The sequence below is a fragment of the Ahaetulla prasina genome, chromosome 11, assembly GCF_028640845.1.
Source record: "Ahaetulla prasina isolate Xishuangbanna chromosome 11, ASM2864084v1, whole genome shotgun sequence".
Taxonomy (NCBI): Eukaryota; Metazoa; Chordata; class Lepidosauria; order Squamata; family Colubridae; genus Ahaetulla; species Ahaetulla prasina.
The window spans coordinates 27,889,143-27,912,077 of record NC_080549.1 but is presented as its reverse complement, the minus strand read 5'-3'; the positions used below and the strand labels follow the sequence as shown (position 1 = coordinate 27,912,077).

The 22,935-nt window shown below is 41.9% G+C and overlaps 2 long non-coding RNA genes across 3 annotated transcripts in view; one reads left to right on the top strand and one right to left on the bottom strand.

The window, feature by feature from the left end:
- Positions 1-228: 228 nt before the first annotated feature.
- LOC131204954 (uncharacterized) overlaps positions 229-22,935 on the bottom strand; it is a 42,953-nt gene continuing 20,246 nt past the window's right edge. For both annotated transcript variants that reach the window (XR_009156683.1, XR_009156684.1), the window contains 3 exons: positions 3,508-3,612; positions 2,794-2,924; positions 229-635 (listed from right to left, as the gene is read on the bottom strand). This is a non-coding gene — a long non-coding RNA (uncharacterized LOC131204954). The remainder of the gene's footprint in view (positions 636-2,793; positions 2,925-3,507; positions 3,613-22,935) is intronic.
- LOC131204955 (uncharacterized) overlaps positions 5,434-22,935 on the top strand; it is a 48,633-nt gene continuing 31,131 nt past the window's right edge. Inside the window, exons 1-2 of the long non-coding RNA XR_009156685.1 lie at positions 5,434-5,737; positions 5,822-5,907. This is a non-coding gene — a long non-coding RNA (uncharacterized LOC131204955). The remainder of the gene's footprint in view (positions 5,738-5,821; positions 5,908-22,935) is intronic.

Sequence of the window (22,935 nt, the reverse complement as noted above, 5' to 3'; positions counted from 1 at the left end):
TTTCTAGGTGCTCAGAAATCTGCACCTTGATTACGTTTTCTAGGATATGTAAGGAAACAGAAGATATGATTGGCCCACAAATGGGAGAAGATAGCAAGAAGATGGCAGGGAGAAAGCAGAGCTGCTTAATTCCTTCTTTGCAGTTGTCTTTATGCAAAAGGAAGAAAAAGTCCAACCTGTCAAAGCATCACAGAGGGAGATATTTATTTATTTATTTTGTCACAACAGTATATATAAGCATAAGCATGAAAATAACTATATAATATATAAGCATATAAATGAGCATAAGTATGTAATAACTATATTAATTGGATATGATGAAAGGAATCCATAGGACAGGAACAGTAGGCACATTTTGTGCTCTTATGCACAAATAAAATAAAATAAAAAATAAAATAAAAATAAAATAGGTACACAAGTTAAAATAGGCAAGATGGAAGGAATAACTTCAGTCCTGGCTGAATACAAATCCGTGTTCTGAAAAAGCAGCAGATGTGATCTTGGAGTCGCTGAATGTAATGCTGTAGAACAGGGGACCCACCAGAGGACTGGAAAAGGGCTGATCTGGTTCGTATCTTCAAAAATGTCAGATGACCATCATCCCCTTTGCCCCTTATTAGCATCTTTCATTTTGGCTGCAAAAACAGAATTCTCATTACCGGTGCAATACATCATTCATTTCATCTATGCCCTTATCTTCAAAACTGGCTGCTTTGCTCTAAGCAATCCTCTTCTAAAATCCCTATTTTTCACATTTTTGAATCACCCACCTCCCTCTCCTTTATGGCATTCTCCCTCTGTTCGCAAGTACATATTTGTGCCATTCTGCTTTTGGAGTGAAAACATCACCCAAGTAAATGTGTGAGTTAGGCATGGTATATACCTCATATCTAGTACAGAGTTTCTCAATTTTGTCACGTTTAAGATGAGTTGCTGGTGGAATTCTGGGAGTTGAAGTCCACACAGCTTTTTTATTTATTTATTTGTCAAACACAACAATATATATAAGTATAAGCATGAAATAACCATACGAATTGAATACAATCAAAGGGAACATTAGGACAGGAACGGTAGGCACGCTGGTGCTCTTATGCACGCCCCTTACAGACCTCTTAGGAATGGGGTGAGGTCAACAGTAGATAGTCTTTGGTTAAAGCTTTGGGGGTTTTGGGAAGAGACCACAGAGTCAGGTAGTGCATTCCAGGCATTAACAACTCTGTTACTGAAGTCATATTTTCTACAATCAAGATTGGAGCAGTTCACATTAAGTTTAAATCTATTGTGTGCTCATGTATTGTTGCAATTGAAGCTGAAGTAGTCTTCGACAGGAAGGACATTGCAGCAGATGATTTTATGAGTTATACTCAGGTCATGCCGAAGGCGGCGGAGTTCTAAACTTTCTAAACCCAGGATTTCAAGTCTGGTGGCATAAGGTATTTTGTTATGAACAGAGGAGTGTTAAAATTGTCAAGGTTGAGAAATCCTGTTGAGATGTTATATAATCCAGCCTACATATATGTCTGTTATTGGATATATGCACCTATTTATTAATGGAACTTACTTCCAAAATGGAAGACAGGTGTCCTTGTTAGAGCAATTATGTAAAAATTAATAGTTGGGGGAAAGTCATTAGTTCTAACCTTGAAACAGTTGATTTGGACTTTGAGTATCACTTCCAGGACAGGAGGTAAAAGAATAAAGTCTCTTAATCATGAAACTCTCATTGTCTCCATCTCTAGTTCCCATGGAAAAGCATGGGTCTTGATTGCCCTGTGGATTTAATTTGTCTTGGTGATAATTTAAAACGTCTTCCCATTTTACAAAATCCTGAAACTTCTTCTTTGTTCAGCAAAATTATATGAACTCAGATTCTGAGAAATAATAAAAAAATCCACTTATATTTTGTAAAAATATCCAAGCCTTAGAGCAGAGAAAATAAAGGCAGATTATATCTATACAAAGGTAATTCTTATTACAGCAATTTGTGGGGAATGTTGGAAGAACACACAGAAAGAGATATTTGTCTTTCAAGCCACATCTGTTCTTTCTTTTAAGGAAACCCACACCAAACTCTTCAACTTCTTCCCTAAGATGTCGCTACAGGGCATTGGGTGCCAGAACAACTAGACACAAAGACAAAAGTTTTTCCCTTTTGCCATCACTCTGCTGAACACCTGATTCCCAAAACACTGTCTACTACGCTCTAGGATGTCAGACCACCTAGCAGGGCTGTAGTACCTAATATTACCTATTACCTTCTCATCTTATTACCTATTTCCTTAGCTTCTTTTGAGTATAATGTTGTTGTTTGTATCTCATGATTCATGTTGACTGTTTTTATTTAGTATCCTATTATGATTTATGTTGATTGCTTATTTAGTATCCTGTGTATTTTATGATTTATGATGACTGTAATTTATGATCATGATTTATCACTTGTTGCGTTTATGTACACTGAGAGCTTATGCACCAGGGGCAAATTCCTTGTGTGTCCAATCACACTTGACCAATAAAGAATTCTATTCTTTGTCTAATACCTTACTGAAATCTAGATATGTCCACAGCATTTCTAGCAGGCCTTCTATGGGAAGTGTGCTAACTCAAGAGGTATTTCTGTTTGTTTCTGTGTATGATATTTCCCACCCTTCATTTGTAACTGCATGGATGAAAAATTAGTGCCTGCATCATCCGTCAGATTTCAAGCCCAGCCTCTGCTCTGCCATTCCTGGACTACGGAAGAACAGGTTGGGTTGGTTGCCCTCCTTTGCAGAACTTTCTAGTTTAAGGTCGTACCTGCAAGAAAATTTGAGCCTGTTCACTTTTCCCAGGATACCTCCAGATGCTGATGCTTCTCCTGGCTGGGGATGATGGGAAGGGAACTGCAATGCATCTGGAAGCCAGCACAAGTGGTCCAAATTAGTTTCCTAAGAAGGATGTGGAAGAGGCTTCATTATCTTGCATTGTTTATACCATAGAGAGTTTCTTTGCTCAAGCAAGGATTTTAGCAGGTGCTAAATTGAGTCTCAGATGGCAGGCACTCTTGTGCAATCTTGCCTGATAGGCTAGGCATCCAAGGGAAATGAAATGGGTTGCTTTTTTAATCGAGGGAATCTTGCAATTATTATATCTAATAAGATTTCTGCATCATACTCTTAAGATCCCGCACATTCCTCACCCGAAATCTTAGAGTTTTGGAAATATTATCTAGAATCCTGTTTGGGAGAATGTTGCCAGATATGAAGATGTCATAATTTGTCAAGATGATGATGATGATTCATAATTTTGAGGAGACTTGTCTGATGACCTGGGATGGTGGTGAACATTTTGCTCCTGACTATAGAAACAGCTAGATGATGGGCCCCTTTCCCTGAAATCACCCTGGAGCCTGCCTATAACTTTGGGCCAGTCCAACCTCCCAGGCAGGATTGTTGTGGGCCCAGAATTAGTGATGAGTCTCCAAGTTGGTTTTCTCAGCTTCCCAAAGAAACAGTCTGATGAAGAACGCACCACTGAAGGTCAGGAGGGCTCTGCTGCTGGTCCCAGGAAGGAAGGGAAAGACACGAGATAGGACTCTTCCACCGTCACCGTCACCATCAGCCACAGCTGCTGCACCTGTACATGCAATGGGGAGTCTTATGGGCCCCCAGGTCAGAGGGAACCCAGTGATAAAATATATCATTGCCCTCCCCCCAAAAACCCCACCTCTTGTCTCTCACTCAGTGGTCAAACTGGGCCTGAGCTGCAGCTGGTGAAGAGGAACGGCAAACCTATTCGTCCTGACAGCTCCAGCTTAATCCGTCCCAGTTGTAGTGTAGAAATACAAGCTGCCCATCCAAAGCCCTCCAGATCACGTGGATGCTACCATCTGTGTATCCTTGTTTAAGCTACATTTTCCATTACATTTTCTTCCAGAGGGATAGGACAGGTCCATATACAACCTTGTGGCCATGCTGACAAGCCCACATTACAAAGTATTCATCAAGAGATTACACAGCCCCGCAATTTGCATCGCTCCCTGACACCTACTAATGGTCCCTTTCCAAACAATGTCAGGAAAAGTTATGCCAAATTCAATTTTTATTCCAAATATTGTAAAGCAATAGGCCAGGCAGGTGGACAGGTATGGCGTGACTTCATCTGGGGCAGGAAAGAATTGGCTACGAGCCTGGGGAACACAAACGGTTCAGGAGTCCTTGGGGGTTAACAGACATTAAATTCAGTGAGGCCCTGAAATGAAATGGTCTGACACTTGTTGCTCTTTGTTTTCACCTGTGATGGGGGCGGGGGCTACTCAGCTGGAAAAAGGTTCCCCTTGATTAATTGACCTGTCACTTTGAACTCCTTTAAACGGTTTAAAAAGGAAATGGCAAATACACACATATTTTCAGACTGCAAGATGGAAGGGGGAGCTTGGGGAAGGTTTCAGGCAATGGAGTTTGGAGGAAGCTGTTTAGAACGTCTTTTGGTGGTGATGATGGGAGCAAGAAGGCCTGGTCCTCTTGCATTCCTAGAAGGGTTTCAACCTGGTGAAGAAAGCGTCTCTCACAAGGCAGAAGGCAAACATTGGGACATTCTTCTCCCAAGGGCCTCAATGGCCTCTGGGCAGCCAGATCTGGGCTACAAAGCTCCAGACTACCATGAGATGGAAGGAAGGAGACTCATGCCATTCTTTGCAGCCCTCGGGCCCAGTTGGGAGCCTGGCAACTGAAATTGGAAATGCTGGATCTCATTTTGGAAAACCAACTCAGTCGTTTTATTGACTGCTCCACTTCAGGGAGGAAATGTTGGTGGATGAAATGTACTCAGGGAGAGAATGTATTTACCTCATTTATGCTCTTCTCCTGATCACAGGCTAGTCGGGCATAAGCCAATCCCAGAGATGATAAAGAAGTTGAAAAGATGCCACACTGGGAAGAATTCTTTTTCCAGAGGATTTGGCAAAGACTTCCCAGTTTCCTTTCCAGCGTCTCCATTTTCCAGAGGGCTGCAAGACTAACTGACGGTGTCACTGAAAGAGGCCAGCTCACAATTTTTCAGTCCTTTGGAGAAGCAAGATTACAAAAAGGGTTGGTCTTCTTTCAGATTTTTTTTAAAACTTGAACCAGGATATAGACTGCCTGGGAAAAGGGCATGGCTCACATCACCATGGAAGCATCCTGACTTTATTGGCCAACCTTGCAGACATCTCATCCAAGGCCTTCCAAGGTCAGCTCAGGGCTTGCCGTCTAAATAAAATGCTAACAACACATTCCTTGTAAACATTAACACTCCAACAGCGTATTTTAAAGCAGGCACAGCTCATTTTCTTCAGAAAATCTACATACTTCTCACAGTTTCAACTTCTCCATCATTTCCAAAGGCTTGTTCTGTTTTTCTGAAGATAAGTGGGGGGGTCGAGGGAGGCAGTTAATGGTCATATTTTTTCTTCTTGGATCAAGGAGTTTGAAAATCTTGAAGGGCATCCGAAAATATTTTTCATCAATTCACTAATTGATTCATACACACTGTTTGCTTTTGTATTGAATTTCAGATTGGTCTTCAGCTTTCAAGAATGTTTATTTCCAAGGATATGAGCATTTTTAAAGGATGATTTCATAATTCAAAAGACAACAAAGAGTTTTAAAAAATAAAGTTTCTTTATATTGCACACAGTAGCTTCTACATTAACAATATTATATCAGGCTACCGAATTTTTCCACCATGCTGATGGGTACTGATTTTATTATTTAGAGAACAAGTAAGATTTTGCCAAATAAAATAATGGTTTTATATAATAAAATAATGGTTTTATAAAATAATGGTTTCTCTCTTTGTTTTGAAGCATGTGAATTTTATCGGAGATTTTATCTCAAGCAAGGGAATCAGCGCAATCTCAACAAACCATTTCTCAAGGAAAAGAATATCCAGGTATTTATATTGGTGGGTGGTGAAGCTCAAAGCCTGCAAAGTTCTTGCCTTTTGTTTTTTAATTCCCTCACTGAATATATGCGATAAGCCTAAAGTGTCAAGGCTGAAACTGATTTTGAAATGTTGAGGTCTTATTGCTATTCAACTTGGCAAAGAACTGGGGGAGGGAAGAGTAGAAAGAATGCAGATGCACCAGAGACAGATCATGAGAGCCAAGATCCCACCAAGGCCACTGATGCAGGTGTCCAACAGAAAAGTGAACTGTTCTCCAACATAAGGCTGATTCATAATTGGACAATGTGACCAATCAAGGGAGGGGAGAAAGAAGCTATTATTTAACTGTACAAGCACTGCATGGGGAAAAAACAGAGTTGGTTTTGATTCTTCAGTGCTGAAATGGTGTCTCCAATAAAGTTTTGCTTTTGGGATTTGAAAGTTCCTGAGAATGTCTACTTTTCTTGGGAGTCAGATGGATGATATTAAGTTGACGAGAAGACCATTTTTTGCTTGGCTATTATTAGCATTTCGCTAAAGTCTTTCATTCCCCAATTTTGAGATTTTACTGCATTCCCACAAATGGCAGAAAGTCTTCTTGCTTACAGTCCCCCCCCTCCCAGAGCAATGTTTCTCAACCTCAGCAACTTTAAGCAAAGCTGGCTGAGGAGTTCTGGGAATTGAAATCCACACAGCTTAAAGTTGTTGAAAACATTGCTTTAAGGAATAATAAATCATCAAGTAGTTTATTTTTTGCTTAATGCAATGGGAAAGTTATCAGATTTTTAGATAGTCAAGATGGGAGGTGAGCATGAGTGACTGTGAGTAGGGATTGTTGGTCCAGGAAAGGGCGTAATTGGCACACAACCCGCAGTTATGCAAAGGCTCTGCCACCTGCTCTTCAAGCAGGAGTCATGATTCCAGGAGAAACCCCAGGTTACGCACAGGGTCTGTTTGAGGCAGTGCCAACCCATCCAAGACTAAAGGTGGCAATTCTCCATGGACCAAAAAACCCCAAACCTAGAGCCACTCAGTCTTGCCAGGGTTTAGTTTCAACCTGTTGCTCCCCATCCAGCCCCTAACAGCCTCCAGGCACTGCGAGAGGGAGGACACGGCATCACTTAACGCACCAGGGGGTGAGACATATAGCTGAGCATCATCAGCATATTGGTGATACCTCAGCCCATGGTGACAGATGATCTCACCCAGTGGCTTCATATAAATGTTGAACAGGAGTGGAGAGAGTACTGAACCTTGTGGGACCCCGCAAAGCAATGGGCGAAGGCTGGATTTCTCACTTCCTATCGACACCGGCTGAGAGTAGCCACAGAAGAAGGAAGTGAACCAGGGTAGCACAGAGCCCCCCACTCCCAACCTCTAAAACTGCTGCAGAAGAATAGCATGGCCGGTGGTATCAAAAGCCGCTGAGAGGTCAAGTAGAGCAAAGATGGATGCACTACACCCATTCAGCTCCGGGCAGAGATCATCCCATTTCCAGGTCTGAATCCTGACTCGTAGGAGTCTAGATAATAGAATAGAATAGAATAGAATAGAATAGAATAGAATAGAATAGAATAGAATAGAATAGAATTTTTATTGGCCAAGTGTGTTTGGACACACAAGGAATTTGTCTTGGTGCATATGCTCTCAGTGTACATAAAAGAAAAGATACGTTCATCAAGGTACAACATTTACAACACAATTGATGGTCAATATATCAATATAAATCATAAGGATTGCCAGCAACAAAGTTACAGTCATACAGTCATAAATGGAAAGAGATTGATGATGGGAACTATGAGAAGATTAATAGTAGTGCAGATTTAGTAAATAGTTCGACAGTGTTGAGGGAATTATTTGTTTAGCAGAGTGATGGCCTTCAGGAAAAAACTGTTCTTGTGTCTAGTTGTTCTGGTGTGCAGTGCTCTATAGTGTCGTTTTGAGGGTAAGAGTTGAAACAGTTTATGTCCTGGATGTGAGGGATCTGTAAATATTTTCACGGCCCTCTTCTTGATTCGTGCAGTATACAGGTCCTCAATGGAAGGCAGGTTGGTAGCAATTATTTTTTCTGTAGTTCTAATTATCCTCTGAAGTCTGTGTCTTTCTTGTTGGGTTGCAGAACTGAACCAGACAGTTATAGAGGTGCAAATGACAGACTCAATAATTTCTCTGTAGAACTGAACCAGCAGCTCCTTGGGCAGTTTGAGCTTACTGAGTTGGCGCAGAAAGAACATTCTTTGTTGTCCTTTTTTGATGATGTTTTTGATGTTAGCTGTCCATTTTAGATCTTGCAATATGATAGAACCTAGAAATTTGAAAGTTTCTACTGTTGATACTGTGTTGTCTAGTATTGGGAGAGGTGGAAGTATGGAAGGGTTTTTCCTAAAGTCTACCACCATTTCTACGGTTTTGAGTGTGTTCAGTTCCAGATTGTTTTGGTTGCACCACAAGGCTAATCGTTCGACCTCTCGTCTATATGCGGATTCGTCATCAGTTTCATCCAGAAACCTCTGGAGCTGCTGTGCAACCACCTTCTCAGCAACCAAGAAGAGAAGATTGGAGACAAGTCAGAAATTATCCAACAGGGTGGAATCCAGCAATGGCTTCTTGAGAAGAGGGCAGGCCACAGCCTACTGAAAGTGCTGGGGCACTATGCCCTCCTGTAAGGAAGCACTGATCACCTCCCGGGAAGCTTTCAGAAGCTAGGAGGGACATGGGTCTAAAACCCAGGTGCTTGTGTGCATACTCCCTAGGATCCTGTCCACTTCCTCAGGAGTGATAGAGTCAAACTGTTCCCAGATAACAGGGCAAGAACCTGCCTCAGAACGCTCCACCAGACCAGCAACCATCTAACTGGGAACGAAGTCGAGCGATTTTGTCTTCCAGAAAATCCACAAATTCTTCACCACGTCCCTTCAGGTGGAGCTCAGTCTCCTCCTTCCCCAGGAGGAGGTAGCTCACCTTAAAGAGGGTCGCTGGTCGGTTATCCAAAGATGCAATTAGTGTACAGAAGTACTTACACTTCGCTATATGAATTGCCACAAGGTAGGCCTTAATAGCAGCTCTTACCTGGTCGAGATATAATAATAATAATAATATCAGAGTTGGAAGGGACCTTGGAGGTCTTCTAGTCCAACCCCCTGCCCAGGCAGGAAACCCTACACCATTTCAGACAAATGGCTATCCAACATTTTCTTAAAAATTTCCAGTGTTGGAGCATTCACAACTTCTGCAGGCAAGTTGTTCCACTGATTAATTGTTCTAACTGTCAGGAAATTTCTCCTTAGTTCTAAGTTGCTTCTCTCCTTGATTAGTTTCCACCCATTGCTTCTTGTTCTACCCTCAGGTGCTTTGGAGAATAGCTTGACTCCCTCTTCTTTGTGGCAACCCCTGAGATATTGGAAGACTGCTATCATGTCTCCCCTAATCCTTCTTTTCATTAAACTAGGCATACCGAGTTCCTGCAACCGTTCTTCATATGTTTTAGCCTCCAGTCCCCTAATCATCTTTGTTGCTCTTCTCTGCACTCTTTCTAGAGTCTCAACATCCTTTTTACATCAAAGGATTCATCCCTTGTCTTCCACCAGCGGTGCTCTACATGTCTCTTCATCCATTTCATCCCTCTCAGTTCCTCTGTATACCATGGAGGACAGAGAGGTCTATGGGTGGGGAAAGGTCACATGGGCGCAATCCTATGCAGAGCCACAGTCACCTTCCTATTCCCAACAGTGACTCAGAACTCGGCTGGACTATGATTTCAAAGATCCAACGAAATGACTGTTATGCATCCATGCAAAACATATTTTCTTTTGGCCCGAGATCTCTTCAGTAACCTTTCTGAAGCCAATAGTCTGTAGATATGCCAGACTTCAACCCCCATAATTTCCCAGTCATTAGGGAGAAGCTGCTTGGAGATATTCCAGGACAATGCTATGTATGCCTGATTTAGAAACCCCCAGAAAGGAAGAAAACCATCTTATTGTCTCTGAAGTTAAAGGGTGCGGGCAAGTTAAAATCCTCATGTAACATGATGGTTATATAATATGAGGAGGGGACTCCAACTAGTAGGGGAGACTCTTGACCCCTAATCTTGAAATGCTTTTTTTCACATGCACAATGTTATGCTTGTTACAGTAGATTCTCATGAATCTACTCATACAGTAGATTCTCATGGCTGAGTTAGTGGAAGCAACAGGTCGTTTACTGCTCAGTAGATGCCCCATTTGCAGAACCATTCCAGTTTCCTAGATTACCCTACAGGTAGGAGTAACTTTGTGAGCAAACTGGTCAGATAAGTGGCTCTTGAATTCAGGCCAAGAAAAGACCCATGCAAGCCCTTCCCAGTTTAGCCAAAGACAAAAGGGGAGGGAAATAGGATTTCTCAAAATATTTTCTTGGCTCAAGTCCCTCTTATCTGACTGGTAGCAGCTCTTCCTACAGCCTTTCAAGGCCACTACCTCCCGCCCCCCTGACAGTAGTGAATTAAGTCACTTCACACTGATTTATCAACCACCCAACTTTGATTGCAGGTTTGCTATAAAAAGTTGAATTTGGACATTGTTCTTCAGACTTACAGAATGTGCAGGTATTAAAAATGTTAGAGTTTATTGCATTTTGTTAGGTGTAATGTGGAGAAGTGATTAAGATAGCTTATTTAAACCCAGTGTCCACTAGAAACTGTGTTGGCTGGGAATGATGGAGCTTCTAGTTCAACACCTGGAAGCTGCAAGGCTGTTCTTTTAATCAATACCTGAAAGCTAAATCTCATTATTAAAAAAACAAATTTATTCCTTCATCCAGCAGGACAATTTGTTTTCCAGCTGATATATTTTTAATTTTCACTTGCCCTTTCAGACCAATTAGAGCCTTTCACTTTCTGGATTTTGATCTTTTTTCTCTCTCTCTCTTCTTTTTTGCCCCAAAGTAAAAGTGAATTCATACATCATGTGCTGCCGGTCCCTTGACGGTTCAACTATTTTCCACATGTATCAGTAGTTTTCCAGCTAAAGGGCCAACATTATGAAAAGTGGAATGAACAGTAAGCAAGCAGTCTTTTTATTTTTCAGCTTTGTTTTAAAAAAAGACGTCCTTGGCACTTATAAAATGCTACATACAAGAACCCCTTATATGACACTGACTCTAAACTGCTGCGTGCAAGACCTATTGCTACATTCAAAACTGCTTGTGCTCTGTTTGCTATTGTTGAATTGTTCAGGTCAGAGTTCCTTGAAATCCTTTGCCAGCCATCCAGGGAGGCTGCCCAGTCTTCTTACGGTGCTGGGGGTCGCCCACAGGAAGGGTGACTTTTTAAAATCCCCAGCAATGTTTTGGTCTGCAGCTTCATTGGGAATGCATGGATTTTTGTCTCGTGATGAAGAAGGGATGTGAAGCCCAATACCCTCGGGTGGCATGGAGTTCTTGGGTGAGGTTGGATGTGGGCCCCAGCTTTAAAAATCTCTGTCCAATTGTAATACTGAATATAATGGAAGAGGGAAATTGATACACTAACGATTGGGTAATTTATTAGCTTTCTCACCTGCCATTCTTCAGTGGGTAGCATAACAGGCCCACCTTGTCTGGACCAGAAGCTAAGCAGAGAGAGACAAGGAAATCCCAGGGAATGGGCAACACGGAGTTATATTCAAACATCTAGAGAGGCCTGGGGATGTCCATGTTGTCTTTGAAATCAGCAGGTATCCATTTCCTCCTAGTAAATCCCTGTGAAAGATCTTGTTCCAAAAATTGGGATGGACTGTCATATCTTGGTGGGCAGGAGAGAGGATTCGGAGGAGCCCCAATACAAGTTAGCAAATTGGATAAATTAACTTCTTTGATTAGAGAAAAAATAGTATCTACAATGATCAATGTTATTTATTTGAACAATGAACAGCATTTATGGCTGACCAGAAACCTCTAATGGATTATTTTGTGTAAAAATGGAAAAAATGAATGTGTGAGATGGTTTTGATGATTAGACCGGATCGAATATAGAAAGAGGAATAATTCAATGTAAGATGTCAAAATACATCTGGATTTATAATTGCTGTGAAGAAATCAGAAACTACTTCTCTATATTGTTTTTTCTTTCTTTTCTATTATCTTTCTTTAACTTGTTTCCTTTTCCTGCATTTCTTGTTTTTTCTTTGATTTCCTTTCCTTCTTTTTTTCCTTACTTATTAGTTTGTTAGTTTTTACCTTCTTGTTTAACAGTTTTAATAAACAATATATTGGTGCGGGGGGGGAGAACCAGGGCTGGCAAACTGCGTGTAGATCACGAGTTGTTGATTTCCCAACCCTGATTTAAGATTTCTAAAGCCATCACCAATCTTCTTGGACTTGGCACAACCGTCTGTCTCAAGCTTGATTGGATGCCTTTGCATTATAGCTCAAAGAAATACTTGGGAAGGTGCCAAGGTATGCTCTGAAATGTTGTTTTTTTAACCAAACAAGAGTCAATTCTTGGAAAACCTTAATTACCAATAACGTTTTTAGGAAACTTGGATGAAGATAAAACTCCCTGAAACAAAGGCAAAGCAAAGAGATCAAATTTAAATTTGGAGTGATGATCAACATTGAAATCTGGAATCCTATCACAGCCTCTTGCCACCTGGACCCCAGCTGGAGCAGTCGGGGTCAGCCAGATGGCTAAGATTCTGGAGACCATCCCGCCCTGGTCCATAGGAGCACCAGGATTCTTCAGCTCCTGCCAAATCACTTGGTGCCATGCTGGGAGTAGCAGCAATCTTTGATGTTTTCTAAATATAGAGGAGGGTTCAGGAAGAAGATCAGCACCATCTCACAGTTCTCTCAAGGAAGAGGAAGAGGGTGGTAGAGGTAGTCCTTGGCTTACAACCGTTCATTTAGCAACCATTCAAAGTTACAGCAGCATTGAAAAAAGTGACTTACAACTGGCTAGGAATTCTGACAGTTCCAAAATCCAAACATCTTAAAGTTGGTAAGGTTGAGAAACTGACTTAAAAGAATGAAAATAAATTGACTGTGTGCAGGTTACAGCACGGCATGGCAACCTACATCTCTCCTACTTGTGTGATCTTGAAAATGAAACTTACTTCTTTAAAAATAATTTTATTAAAAGTTGTTTTAAAAGAAGATAAACGCTGATACAAATAAAAAGAAAGAAAAAAATTAATGAAAAAACTAAATATGTAAGAAATGAAAAAAAGAAAATAGAAAAGAAAGAAAAAAGATACAAGGATTTAGTGTCAGGTCCCAAAACAATCATTTTAGAAAGCAGACTCTCAACTCCAATTGATTGACGTGAAAAGAACTTTTACTAAATATGTCGGTTGCAGGAGGGTGAGGCAGGATCTGAAGCTCCCACTAACCGATACAAAGAGCCAAACCCAACGCTTGGTGTCAATGAGTTTCTTGGATGAGTAGGCGCATGGTTGCAGGGCCCCCTCCATTTCCATTTCAGTTCTTTTACTCTCTTGATGATACATATACTTCAGTTGTTCTCTAATCCATGTGCAGGTCTTTCTAGCTTGACTTCCAGTGGTACTATAGCTGTAACAGATTCAAGGATGTTTTTGATATTCATTCATTTTGGTCCGTAATATCCATCTCTTCCAAATCTTGCAATAGGGCAAAGCAATTTGATAGGTTTATTTCAAAATCGCTGTTCTCCTTTAACAGCTTGTTGTGCCTCGTCCTCCCTCCTCTCCTCAGCCGGGCCCCTCCCGTCTACACATGGGCCTGTTATCAGACTCCGAGTCTGATAATGAAGATGAAGGGCCTGTCATGCCTCCAGCCCCCGGCCCTGGCCCCATGCCCGGAGAGGATTCCAGGAATGGAACAAACCAACCTGATAAACCTCACTCCTACAGCGTGTGAGAAGGAAGCCAGCCACATGCTGGAATTACTGACAGCAGATCCAGCTGAAGAGAATTCAAAGTGGGAGGATCCTCGCTTCTGTAGATCTGAGAGGCGACGCCAGAAGAAGGAAGGGAGGGGCAGGCCTGGATAAATGCTGAGTCATGAGCCACACCCCACAGCCTATATAAAGGACCTGCTTGTGGCATTCCAACTTTGAGTCAAGCAAAGTCTCATCTAGTTTGCTGCTATCGGACTCTATCGCTGAAGTCACAACTTGGACTCCTGCCTGCCCTGAGAAACCTCGAAGGAATTTGACAAGCTGCAGAGGCTTCATTGCCACGTTTGATACGGACTTCCTAGACCCGGTCGTCAGAGGGGGAGTGGGACATGACACAGCTTATCACTCTATTTTTGTTTTTTGTGATGTCTTTATCATTTTCATACGCTCTTTTTGACAGTCTGTCTTCACTTTAGCTCGTACACTTCTGTGGTCACTTCCAACGTTAAATCAATTGATGACTGTGCAATTGAGGAATATGGTTTTATCACTTGACATGATGTAGTCAATATTGCTTGTGTACCCAGATAGACGCTTCCATGCCATTTTCTGTTAACTTTTTTCTTGTAAAATGAGTTCATGATATAAAGTTGCTTCAGCAAAATCTACTAGTCTGTCACCTCTATTATCTTGCTCACCACTCCCATACGGGCCAGTCACTTTTTCTCCAGGTCTCGTTCTTTCTATGCTGGCATTAAAGTTACCCATTAGTATTTTGAATCAGCATTTTTCTTTGTCTTGAAGGAGAGTCATATTGTTGTAAAACTCTTCCACCTCATCATCATATAGCTTATTATTGGCATGTAAACTCGGATGATTTGGAGCTTGTATTGGTTGTTTAATTGAATGATTGAACTTCTCCTTCTATGATTGGGGCCTTGACAAGGTGAATGTGTGGGTAAATGAAATCGTGGGTTAAGTCATTGACGATGTATATGTCCAGAAGGGTCTCCCAAGGCAAACAGGCCATGATGGATACCCCAGAGTAACAACAATCACATCTGCCAACCCCCATGGACCAGTGTGGTAGATTATGGTCTATTCCTTCCACATGCCAAAGCCACTTCAAAAACAACCGTCATTTCTGGAAGGCCATAGGGCAACTACCCACTGCAGCAGGAAGACCTGCCCAAAGGCAGAGGCTGCTAAGAATCACTGGGTTAAATCAGGCTGACTTTGGACTTTGGACATAGGAACAGTCAACATTTGAACAATGAAAATGGACACTTGACTAGAAGAACTGCTGATTGAACTCAACAATATGCATTGGGATATCATTGAATTATGTGAAACATGATGAAAAGGCAAAAATTTAGTTGAACTAGATAGTCTGGGCATTTACTCCTACACTAGAGGTACCAAAGATGGACGATGAGGTGGAGTTGGTTTTCTCATCAACCAAAAACTGAAGGATTTCAGTTTTCATAGTAAAATCTGAAAGCATAACAGACAGAATGCTAATTCTGCTGACTGCTGACTGCCAGCAATTCAGCAGTTCAATTCTCACTAGCTCAAGGTTGACTCAGCCTTCCATCCAACATACAAATCTAGAGTCTAAATCCTCCCATTTATAAATTCCACCCAGTCTACATTTACCCCTCCTCCCCACCACAGGCTGACTTTTCTAAGGTTTTGTGCACAATGCAGGATTGCACAACTTGCTTCCTTCCTGCTTCCAGACATTTGGGATACACTTTGCTGCTCTGCTTCCAGTGATCAGGAGATTGATGCAATGTGTACACCCTGCAAGTAAACCATCCCCAGACTGCTGCTTTCCCCACACCACACCCTAACTTAGATTATTGAGGAGGAGATGCTGAGAATTTAGTGCCGGAAAAACAATAACACAATTTTGGTAACTCAAAATCCACAGGGGGGAAATCGGGAAGCTGGAACTCCTGGAAAAAGACCACCGCAGTTGGCTTCTCCACCCGTTCACTCGACGCCAGAAGGTCAGCTCCCTGCTTTTCATTTTTAAAACAATTGTTTCCACTTTTACTTTTTCTTTACCAATTCGTTTCTTCTAGGCAATATCTCTTTTTCTCAGCTGATGTTCTATCAATTGTTCAAAACCAAGAAATGAAATGAAATTATACTTGAGATGGACACTTGTTTTATGGCATGATTGATTATATATAAGCAGTTAGAAAGCAGTATTTCTCAACCTTGGTAACTTTAAGACATGTGGACTTGAAATCCCAAAATTCCCCAACCGATCTCATTTTTGGAAACGCCCCATTGTATATAGCCAGTAGTAGACATGTATATAGGCCAGACTGCTTAGCCTAGGCAACCTAGGCAACTTTAAGATAGGAGGTTTTGTGAAACTTGCATTTGGAGAGTTTCCTGTACAGGTGAGCAGTGAGATGGAGTGAACTTTTATGATCTTGACCCTTTTGCATGCACCCTCCATCAGCTTAGAGTCTGTCTTCCCCCTCCTTGAGGGATCATGCAGGGTAACCACTATCAATCTCTGGAGAGGGCAGTCGATAGCCCAGTGACCTTTCTTGCCACACCAGTAACATCCTGTTGAGCACCACCTAGGATTGGGGCCCCTCTTGCCCATCTTTCGGGGGGTTCCTTCTCTCCACATTCTGGTGTAACATGGTTCCTCCCCAGGTATTCCTTGGACAAGGCCCGGTCAATTTCCTCTTCAGCGGCTGGGACGGACCATCCTCGGAGGATTCTCACTGACCCTCAAGACAGGCAGGTGTAGAACACGTTTCAGTTCAGCCCTTCTCTGAAATATTTAATCAGCATTTCTTGGGAGCCAGTCTATGAGTCAGACCCCAAAATTCTTAAATGTAGGCTGTGATGGAGTGTCTTCCTTGCTTGATGGCCCTGATCCTGGTTCTGGCTCTCCGGTCTGACAATGGATCCTTGAACCGTCGCCTTAGTGCCATGGTGAAAGTACTGAAGTGACATTAGCATCACACAGTGTCCCCACCCAATTGGCATCCTCACCTTCGAGAGCCCTGGTGACATAGTGCAGTCTGGCCTCATTGCTTGGGAGATCCAGTCCATACTCCTCCCATGAAATCTCTGATCTGAGCGAGAAAAAAATCTCAATTCCTTCATCTCTCCATTGGACTTTAGTCTGAGCCCAGGTGGCCGGCTGTTTCATGTAGAGCAGGGGTCACCAACCTTTCGGACCTCAGGGACAACTAAATTCATAATTTTAAATCTCGAGGACCACTAATATGAATTTTTTAAAAGATAAATAATATTTAGTGCAATATAAAAAATGCAAATAATTTTTCTGCGGACCACCAAAATTTTCTCGCAGACCACCAGTGGTCCACGGACCACTGGTTGGTGACCACTGACGTAGATTAAGTAAACACATTGCAAGCCATCACTGTGCAGAAGCCAACTTATTAGAGAGTGAGTAATACAACAGGAACGGGAACAATAGACATGAATCCTAGAGTGGCAATGTGACACAGGAAACAATCATAGAGAGGAACGACAGAGCTGCATATCAGGTAGATATACCACCTGTAACATCAGCGTTCATCTTTGGTGGCTGAGGCAGCCCATGCTGGAAGCACCACTTGGTGCCGGGGGGCTGGATTGGGTCAAGCAGCAAACAGCCTTGGAGTTGTGCCTGATCTCGTTGGTCAAGGGGCTCACAAAGCACAAAGTTGGCAAGTCTCTCTCTCTCTAGAATTCAACCACCCCTTCAATTGCTGCAGCTTTGGAGGTCATTCTGGGCTAGCATGGGCACCAATGATGCCTCTGGGTGGCATGCCTTGGATCTGGCCCCTCGGGAGAAGGTTACTCCAGCTTCTCCAGCTTCCCGACTCCCGAGAACCATCAGGGTCAGGAAAGATCTTGCCAACTAATTTGGTTTTGCCACCTCTAGGGGGCTGGGATGGAGCCTTCAGTCTCCATTCTGGCATCTCTGCCTGTGCACTGATGCTAATTTGGCCATGCCAGGTCAATGGCGACTTTGGGAGACCTTGCAGGGTTTGCACTCAAACTTTTCTGGAATTCCAGTCACAAATGGCCCATTGGTGAGCATTCAAAGTTACAACAGCACTGAAAAAAAGTGACTTAAAACCGCTTTTCACACAACCATAGCAGAATCCCTGCAGTCACTTGATCAAAATGGGCAGCTCCTCCTCCCCAAGATGGCTGCTGAAGGGTAAAGAGACTTTTTCCCCTTCTTGCTCACAATCTGCTTTGTTTGCTGCCAGAGCTGCAGAGCCTTTGGCAGTCTTTCCTCCTGGAATTGAATGGGGACACTTAGGAATGACCCATGAGGACTTTTGGATGGCTGTGGAAGCACCTGGGACAGGGAATCTTGATAATTTCAATTCCTTGTGGGAGCAGCCAGAAAAATCAATGGTCTTTTTACAACTCTTCCTACCGGCAAAACATTTTTGTAAGGATGACAGGGATTATGTTCACTTTTTGAACTTTTGCTTTTGTTTTTTGATCTTTAAATGATAATTGGGTGGCTGAATGTTGGTTTCTTTCAACCTCCGGCTGGATTTTATCTGTTTTCTCTGCAATGGTTTGGTTTATTTGGCTGGTATAGAAACACAGCACCTGTCTTTGAACAGGTGGAATATTTGAATTATGTACTATTGAGCATTCATTGCAGGGAATCTGAATTTTATTAATTTGCAAAAAATCTTTGGATCAAAATAGTTAGAAAATATCCTCTCTATTCTGCTTATTTCTTGCTTTACTTATGTACTTCATTGAGCAACAACATATTGGATTACAGGGAGAAGGAGGAGGCTGAGACTTGGGTGGATGGGTGAAGTGGAAGAGACTGTCTAGCACAGGGGTCCCTAATCCCTGGACTGCAGCCCAGTGCCAGGCCACAGCCCATTCAGAGGTAGGCTGCAGAAGTAGTGCACGCACAAACCTGCTTTGTGAAAGTGGTGCATGCACACACACAAAACCATCCCCTCCCCCCACTGCCACTGCTGTCACCACTTCCGCCAGTCTGCTGAACCAGAAAGGTTGGAGAATGCTGGTCTAGCAATAAAGATTTGATGAAGTCATAAGGACTGTGGAAAACATCCTGAAGAAGCTAACTCTAAATACTTTAAACCCACAAAAGGAACTTTTTTCAAATACGTAAATATCAACTGGGAACAACACAGACTATGGAAAATATTCAAAGAAACGTGGACTTAGAAATAACAGAGTCAACTTTACATCTCTTCTGGAAACTCACCCTGTGCTTTTATATAATATTAAGCAGAAAATTTTTAAAGGGTTTGAAGGAGGATGGGAAATGGACTCATTACATTTAACTGAGGAACCATCTTTTCTGGTTTTTTGGGGGAAGATAGATTGGTTTTGGATATTGGACTTATTGTATTCAATCAATCAGCAATTGATAAGAAATGGAATTAAGAAACAAATGTGGATATTTGATATGGGGCCAATTAGGATTAGTATTTGGGATGATTGAAGCCATGGTAACTTTTCTATGAGATAATTGCAATAAAAGTTTAACAGAGGGTTTTGGAATTTCAATTTTGTTTTCCTAGTATTATTATTAATGATTCATATTACTTTGATATTTTGTAGTATATTATTATTGTTTTTCATGTTAACTATTTTTTTTATTAATATAGTATATAGATGACAGGCTAAAAATTTATAAACAGATTTAGTAGTTTAAAATTCTTTTTGCCTGATTCACAAGGAGTGGGAAATTAACACTGTTGTATTATTTAACCAGCATTCAATATCCAAGGAGGATATTATGTGTATATGTGTTAACTTTTTTCTCTTTTTAAGACACTTTTCCTTTTTAATGTCTTGTTCGTTGTGTTTTTTATTCTTCTGTCTTTTAAAAAAATTTTTGGGTGTTTTGTATTTTAACTTTCTTTGAATAAACTAAATATTATATCCACCCTCCCCAAAAATTTGGGTGCTTGATGATTGGCATGTATTTTTGACAGTTGCAGTGTCCCAGGGTCACGTGATCCCCTTTTGTGACCTTCTGACAAGCAAAGTCAATGGGGAAACCAGATTCACTTAACGGCCATGTTACCAACTTAACAACTGCAGTGATTCACTTAACAAATGTGGCAAGAAAGGTCATAAAATGGGGCAAAAAAACCTCACTTAACAACTGCCTTACTAGAAACAGAAATGTTTGGCTCAATTGTGGTCATAAGTCCAGGACTTACCTATAATCCACAGCTTTCCTGAACATGATACTGAACATGTAAAGCTAGTAGCAATGGTTCACAAACACATTTGGAGTTGAGCTGCTTGTGCAGGTACACCAGCCCACTGCTTGCACGAGTCATGCTGAGCACATACATGTGTGTGCCAGTCCGCCCTTTGCACAAATTGAGCTGCCCGCACCTACGCATGCCAGCCCACAACCTTGTTGTTGGGGATCCCTGGACTAAGGAAATCTCAGCCTGCAGCTACCATGAGGGAAGAAAAATAAGATAAGAACTCCATGGTGCTCTTTAATGCATTGGCCCGTTTTAGCTTAATATTTTCTTTATATTACCATGGCAGCTACATATTTATTATTAAGATACTAGACTCGGATCTGTACCTCATGCACGCGAAACATTTCATGCTCTTTGAGCAAGGATGATTTTGTAGGAAAGATAAGTTTGATAAGATTCTCCAGGAACCACAAGGACTTGAATTACAAAAAGGGGTTTGTTTTTTTATCATTGGGACTATAGTTTAGCAAGATCTAAAATAAAACTCTCAGCTCCAGGTGCATTTGTGAGTAAAAGTATTTGGGGCTCTCTGAAGCAGAACGCTGCAGATTAGGATAAAATGGAAAGTTGTGATCCAATGGTGTGTGTGGGAAGCCCAATCTTTGGCTTAATGTGTTAAATGAATCAGGCCATCAAGTTAAGCCACAATATGATTTATTGGTCTGAACCACAGCCTGCTATGCAAACAGAGGAATTGTATTTTTCTTACTCGGTTTACTTTTGCATGTTGGGTGACCCCGGCCAATGCATAGCGCTGCATTGATCTAACAGGGATCTGGTTTGTCTCCATTACACTTCAAAACAGGGGACTCTAAAAACTTGATCTAGCATGAAATGTTAAGTGTGCTTTGCCCAGTGGTGCTCATTCTCTAATAAAGATAGATTTCATTACACCGGTTCCAGGAGCAGAAGGCTTGCCAGAAACAAAAACAAAAAATCCCCAAACCACGAATGTCATTTTCCATTCTTTCCCTTCATTTCTTGGAAATCTTCTCCACCCATCTCTTGACACCCAAAGGGCAAAGCTTCAATTTTCCCAGCCAACACAGCCGCACAGGGCCTTGGTCCCCTACAGCACGCCAGCGTGATGCCTGTGCTTTCAAAATACTTCAAAGACCAACACTTTTGGGCATGCAATTCTGGTATTCCCTCCATGTGTGGAAACACTCCGATGAATCTGTGAGCAATGTGGAATCATGAGGGGGGATGCTTTATTTTACATGTCCAAAATTTCCCACTTTATAAAGGAAATGGTGATGGAAACTTTTCCCCTGCTTAAGAGGCAGCACCATGGCACAAGGCACGAACATAGCTCTTTATTTGGTTTCAGCTGAATGTAGCTGGGATGCCCCTTGCTAACTGGCAAAATGCAATGGAGACTCTCAGCCACTTCAAGCAGAGTCCCAATTTCTCAACCAGAGCCAGGTTATATACTATATAACCTTTCTGTATGATACTTACATATATTGTTGTGACAAAAATAAATAAATAAATAAAAATAAAATAAATAACTGGGCACCTGGTGCAGCCTGAGTCTAGCAAAACCCGTAAATTGGCTTCCAACCCCGAGGCTTGGAAGCTTAGCTCTATAGGGAGCATCACTGGTGTGACCGCAACTTACCAGGAGATCATCATCGATGTCGATGTCAGTCAACTCCTGAGCATCAGCTGCTGGAGTCAGAGTTCCCTCATCTTGTTTTGGCGATGGGGTGAACGCAACGACCTCCACTCCCTTAGCACCAATTCCCTGGTCTGTTGTGGTGCCTTGGAAGCCTTTCCTGTAGACCAGGAGGGTGGGTTTTTTGGGCTGGGCAGCCAGTCTTGTACTTTGCCGCTCAATGCCCCTTCTCCATTAAAGAAGGCAGTGGAGTATGGATGCAGATTGTGCTGTTTCACTGCCCTCTGAAAGAGCCCCTCCCGGGATTCAGTTGCCTCTCACTCAGCTGATGCCCCTGGGTGGTGATGTTTTGTTTCCTCCAAATACACATGATATATTTTCTTCTTAGCGGTAGAGGTAGGTCTTTTTTTAAAAAAAGTATAAGGTGTCCAGAGTCATTTAGAATCAGGCCGCCTTGAAATGAAATGATGGTGATGATGCATGGATTTTTGAGACTCATGCAAGGGCCCTGGAGCATAGCAGGGTGGTGATTCACAAGGCCCCATCACCAAGTATCAGGTCCTTCCTTGTAGAATAAGGGGTAAGGTGTCATCAGTAAAGGACAACTGCCTTGCTTCTCACCTAAATGTACCATGTGCTGGCAAATGTTTAAGAGCTGACTGCTGGCTCTACATATCCCTGCCACTGCCCTGAACCACTAGCCACTAAAAGGGGTGATCTATCCATGTCCCAGTTCATCTGGCCTCTCGATTCCAGAAAATTTAACAATTGGCCCTTGCAAGCTGGTACGAACTGGTGCTGGCACTGCTTAAGTGTGGCTATTATCTTAGAAACGCCAGAACTAGGTGGAAATCTTGTTATGCCAAACAATTTATTCCATACTGTCTCTTTGTTAAGCATGTGGCAACACAGAGAGAATTTGTTCTATACTGTATAATGAAAAGTAGGAATCTATCGTGGTGAATGTATCTGCAAAGAACTGGACCAATAAAAAGCAATTTCAGAGATGAAGGAAGGACCTTGAGAAAGATGGCAGAGTTTGAAATGCTTTTACACAGCTGCGACATATTTATACATTGTTATTGAAATACAATACAGACTTAAGAGAAATAAAAAAATTGCATGTTCAAATGATTGCAAAATTGTAAAGAAATAGTAACAGTAGAACAATGGGAAGAACAAGGGGTGGGGGCAATAAAATCTACAGCAAACCACAATTTGAAGGAATATTGGTATAAAATGTTCTCTAGGCAGTATATAAGACCATCAAGATTTGCCCCAATGGACAAATATCTTTGGCCCAT